The following is a 6000-nucleotide window of genomic DNA, read 5'->3' as shown; positions in this document are numbered from 1 at the left end:
GGGGTACTGTCACCGCCGACTCTGGGAGAGATCTTAGAAGTTCAAATAGACAGAAGACTCAGGAGTCGATCTGACAGATCTCTATTGTTTTCATTGTTGCTGACAGGTTTCCACCCCTTCGCAGGTGTTGCTCATTATTAGTCAGGTGGCCCCTTTCACTGGTTTCCCTGTGGCGAATAGTTCTTCTGAAGAGTGCTCTGCTTGTGTGGTGATTCTCCTGTTCCAGTTGCTTCTCAAGCTAAGTCCTTTCCCTTTCTTGTTGTGTCTTTCCTGACTAGGCCTCAGGGTGACACTGGCTCCTTCAGGTTGGAAGGAGCCGATTGCCTCAATCCCTGTTCCCTAAGCTGAGGGTTTGGTGCAGTGTGTCAGCAGTCTCAGGTTCCAGTGCATGTGCATTTCTACCTTTGAGATTTGCACATGTGGTTAGCAGCTTAGGGAGAGAGTCAGGGTTTGCTAGGAGGTGACCTCTTTATTCCCTAGGCTTGGGTCATAGTCTGTAGTTGTTTTGTTGTTGTTCCCTTTGGTTCTCTTTCCTTCCCCGTACTACCCGTGACACTAGGTAGATGCTGTAGAATGTCACGTCGGCAGTCGGCCGGGTCATCTCTTGCAATTTGTCCTGTAAGAACTTGTTGGAGAGCCCCACTATGAACTGGTCTCGTAGTAGCCGGTCCACTTCCCGGAAGTGACCACGGCATCTGCGCAGAACGGAACCGGAAGTCGCGTGGTTCCATTCCAGTAACAGTTTTCCCAGGCTGAGAGAGGGGAACTTGTTAACTTGCGCTAATTGACCGAAGCCTCAAGCAGGCTTCAGAGTCAATTAGATGTATATATCAATACAGGCCACCAGGTGGCAGCCTTGAATTGATATAGTGCAAATGAAGTCTTCAATGATGGCTATTTAGCCATCACTGAATACTATGGGCAATCAAATAATTGCCAGTTATTGTCACCCAAGGTGAAAAAGTAAAAAAATAAGTAAAAAAAAGTTTTCACAAAAAAAAAAAAAGTTCAAGTCACCCACCTTTCCTTAAAATATAAATAAAATATAAATACTTAACCAATAAAAAAAAATAAACATCATGGGCATCGCCATGTGCGAAAATGCCCATACTATTAAAATATAACAATATTAATGGCATACGGCAAATGGCATAGCGGGAAAAAAATTAAAAACAGCCAATTTGCCATTTTTTGTCACTTCAACTAGCCAATAATTTTTTTTATAAAAAATGATCAAAAAGTCGCACACACTTAAAATTGGTATTACTGAAAAGAACAGATCGTTAGGCAAAAAATTAGCCCTCACACAGCCCCGTACACATAGTTACAAAAAAGTTATAGGGGTCAGAATATGAAAAAAAAAAAAAACTTTTTGCTCAAAGGTCTTAATTTTTTTTTTTCAGTATTAAAACGCAAGAAAAATTATACAAGTGTGGTATTGTTGGAACTGTAGAATGAAGATAACAGGTCAATTTTACCGCATAGTATACAGTGTAAAAAAATAAAATAAAAACATTTATCAGAATTGCGTTTTTTCCCAATTCTACCTCATTTGGAATTTCTTTCCCGCTCCCTACTACATGGTATGCAACCGTAAATGGTGTCATTAGAAAGTACAACTTGTCCCGCAAAAAATATGCCCTCATAAGGCTATGTGAATGGAAAAATAAAAAAGTTAGGACTATGGTAAGGCGGGGATTGAAAAAAAAACCTGCAAAAATGGAAAATCCCAGGGTCCTTAAGGGGTTAAAATACCCTTATTTATAATAGTGCTCCTACAGTATCCCTGCTAATAATAATTCCCCTATAGTGCTTCCAGCATTAACACTGCACCCCAATTCTACCCCAGTAATGATACTGCTGAGCAGGGGCGTAGCTATAGGGGGTGCAGAGGTAGCAGTCGCTACCGGGCCCAGGAGCCTGAGGGGGCCCAAAGACCCTTGTGCCACATAAGAAGACACTGATATGGAAAGTGCTTGCTGGTCAATTTACGCCTCTCGCTGGAGGGAAGGGATTAGGTCAAGAATTTGGCATGTGGGGTGCCGCCGTTTCAATTTTTAAATTTTTGCCTCCCTGGTCACAAAGCACTGAGGGAAGAGGGCCCAAGCTGAAATCTTGCACCAGGGCCCATGAGCCTTTAGCTACGCCTCTGCTGCTGAGAGTTGTAGTGTTACATCTAGGAGACAGTGCCCCAGGGGTGCCTCAGTAGTACCCCTATAGTGCCCTACATAATGCAACTTATAGTGCCTTGTATGTTACCCAAGTAAAATAAAAACATCTGATACGCCGTCATCTGCAGTGCAGGCCACAGACCTCTTCTGGCCTGCACTGACACAGGATTAGTGGCCTAAGGGTGAACAGCGGGCAGGAAATGATTGGCCAACATGCTCAAGCGCAGTATTCAACTGTATTTCCATCCTTAGGATGGCAGTACATTTGAATTTAGGAGGGCATCTGTGACCATCAGGTGGGTACATAAGTACCTGATGCTTCCAGCGTTAATGCTAGGATTCCCAGCTTCTTATGTACCCAGTCGATGGCTGCGATGAAGATTTGGGCATCCATTTGGGTATCGGCCCAGTGAGCAGTTTCCTGGTAGAGTCTATTGTAGTGTCCCACTAGGTAAATGTGGGCACTACACAAGGGTCAATTGGGCCACGTTGTTCCCACCTCCTGCGGGACAGGGTCACTGTATTTTATATAATGCTTTTATGTGTATTTTTCCCTGTTATCTGTGTATCAGGCCTGTTAGGGTGTAGTTCCTCCTCCTAGACAGTAGAGGGAGCTAGGGAACCCCTAGTATAAATAGTCAGGTCCTGTTCAGGGAAGGGTGTGTAGAGTCAGAAGTCAGTGTGGGCTTTAGCTAGGCAGCAGCTGAAGTGGAGCTTCTGACATGCAGCTAGATAGCCCAGGCTCCTAGCTTGCCACCAGGAGAAGAGTTGCCTCCTGAGAGAAACTAAGTTCCTACAAAGTACAGTGCAGAGCAAAAGTGATTCCAGCCGAACCAGAGAGCTGAAGGGGAGAAGGATCTATTTAAAGCAAGGAGACATATACCTGAGGAAGTTTTCCCTAACCAAGGATAAAGCCAGCCATAGGGCATACGGGCCTTGGGATAAAGACAGACTGGATTTTGAGGAAAGTGCAGCCTGATCTGCAAGTGTTTAACCCTCTGAGTATCTTGCAAGAACATTGTGCCTGCCAATTGATGTAAAGCCTGCATGTTACTACCTCTTACATGCGGAACTGACCAAAGATTGTAGATAGTTAACTGATTCAGTAAACAGAAGTTTCGGTCCACCACAACATCGTGTTCCTTAATTATTCCTACCATAAATCGGTGTGCCACCGTTACCGGCACTGGTGTCAATTTAAAGGGATCTTGCCACCGGCACATTAAAAACCTGCAACATCCAGGGCACCTCACCTACCATCAGGCCTGGTCCCTATACACTGAGAGTGCCCCAGAGGACCCCTGTGCCAGCCTCTCCATCACTGCTGTATGTCTGCCCAGGGTATATAAAAGACTGTGAGTACTATAACTACCCTCGGTTAGTAACTACCCGTGTGACCTCACCATTCGCCTCACCCTGCAGGGATGCGTACTGCACTATGGTCAGTCTGCCCCTGCCAACAACCAGAATGGAGTAAGGCCTGAATATATAAAGGCTAGACAATCAGCAACTCCACTTCTAATCAACCAGACAAAGCTAGGCGACAACTAAGCCCAGATCCAGATGCAAGAGAGTTGCATAAAAACTGCTAAAACAAAATTAGTTAGGCTGAGTTCACATCAACGTTCAGCCTCTCAGTTCTTCTGCTCCATTATAGGAGCAGGAGAGCGGAGACAACGGATTCGGCACAACACTGAGCCAAACCTAGCCTACAGACCCTATAGACTATAATGGTCATGCAGGCAGGACTTTTGTCTCCGCTTCAAAAATCCTTCCTCTGAGCGGAAAACTAACGGATACCATTATAGTCCATGGGGTCTGTAGGCGCAGTTTGGCTCAGTTTTGTGCCGAATCTGTTCTCTCCACTCTCCTGCTCCTATAACAGAGCAGAAGAACTGAGAGGCTGAACGATGATGTGTAGAGTTGAGCGGACAACTGGATGTTTGGGTTCGGCCAAACTTCACAAAAAAGTTCGAGTTCGGGACCCGAACTTGACCCCGAACCCCATTGAAGTCAGCTTTTGAGCACTAAAATGGCTGTAAAAATGTCATGGATAGGGCTAGAGCGCTGCAAATGCCAGCAAAATGTGGTTAAGAGCATGGCAAGTGCTCTGCAAACAAAAGTGGATAGGGAAATGACTTTAAATAACATAAAATACGTATAAATAAAAAATAATAATCTTGATCTAGGAGGACGAGGTCCATATGGAGTAGGAGGTTGAGGAGGCGGTAGATGTGGCTGTGTAGGTGGAAGCGGCGGTGGAGGAGGAGGAGGTAGCCTACACTGTTTTTTGGTTTTAAATTTATTTATATTTTTTTAAATTACGGTTTCGATGTTCTTTTCTGAGCCTACCATGTTCATCACGGTTATCGGCGAATCAGGGTTCCACGTCAGAGAGGGAGCGTGAGAAAGAGAGAGCACATCCAAGGGAGGTTAATTGTTTCAAATTAAATATGATAGAGTGGAAATGTGGGACAAAGTATTAAAGCCAGTGCAGTTTCTAGGTAAAATTTCTCTCAGGGCGAGTGTCAAAAAAATTTCCCCCCCCCCCCTCAAAACTGCTTGATGAAATAAGTGTCTCCCCATTGCACGGACGGTCACAGTGACGCACCCAGTGACCCACTGTCCCACAGACTCAGGCTCTCACTCACAGCAGGCTTCTTTCTCAGCACTGCTCCGGGCGGGCGGTAACAGGCAGGCAGTGCGGGCGGCGGTGCTCACCTCACTACTGTACCTCACGCAGTGCGTGAGGTACAGTGAGTGAGCGCCGCCGCCCGCACTGCCTGCCTGTGGGGGGACATTATTTTTAATAAGGATCACTATGGACATTATTTAGAATGGAGGCTGCTGTGGGTGTCATTACTCATTATAACTGTATAATGTCTGATAGGCCTAGTCCTGAGCTGAGTTATATTACCCTGCCCTGTATAATAATGTACCCTGATACCCCTCAGTTATATTACTCCCGCGGGGTAATATAACTAAGGGGTATCAGGGATGGGTACATTATTATACAGGGCATGGGCAGGGTAATATAACTCAGCTCAGGACTAGGCCTGACATTATACAGTTATAATGAGTAATGACACCCACAGCAGCCTCCATTCTAAATAATGTCCATAGTGATCCTTATTAAACTTAATGTCCCCCACAGTGACAGTGGCCCCCATTTTCATGTCTCCCACAGTGGCCCCCCCATTGTAATTAATGCCCCCCCATTGTAATTAATTCCCCCCATTGTAATTAATGCCCCCCCATTGTAATTAATTCCCCCCATTGTAATTAATGCCCCCCCCATTGTAATTAATGCCCCCCCCAGACCATCACTCGCCTCACAGCAGGCATCAGCACTGCTCAGGGGCTCAGGGCGGGCGGTAACAGGCAGGCAGTGTGGCGCTCACTCACTGTATGTCACGCGCCTGCGCCGCCTAGTGGGAGGAGCAGGCGCGTGACGTCAGTAAGTGCCGCCCGCACTGTCTGAAGAGTGAGAGGACTCGGCACTCGGGCGCAGGTCAGGCGAGATGTCAGAAGGAGGGAGCCAGGGCGCACGGCCGAGAAACGACAAGAGGGCGCCCCTGCCGGCGCCCCCCTTCTGACAGCGCCCCGGGCGGCCGCCCGTCCCGCCTGCCCCTAGAAACGGCCCTGATTAAAGCAGAAGGATCAAATGAAAGGGCCAATTAAAGACGAATTTTTGAAATTTAAGTCCCTGTCACCTATGCAGAGCAGGGGTTTTTCATCGCCAGAAATGGGTTAATGTCACCCCCTAATGGAACAGATTATTTTTAAAAATTTCTGTCCCTGTCACCTATGCAGAGCAGGGGTTTATTCA

The sequence above is a fragment of the Bufo bufo genome, chromosome 1, assembly GCF_905171765.1.
Source record: "Bufo bufo chromosome 1, aBufBuf1.1, whole genome shotgun sequence".
Lineage (NCBI taxonomy): Eukaryota > Metazoa > Chordata > Amphibia > Anura > Bufonidae > Bufo > Bufo bufo.
Note: the sequence above shows the minus strand (reverse complement) of the source record.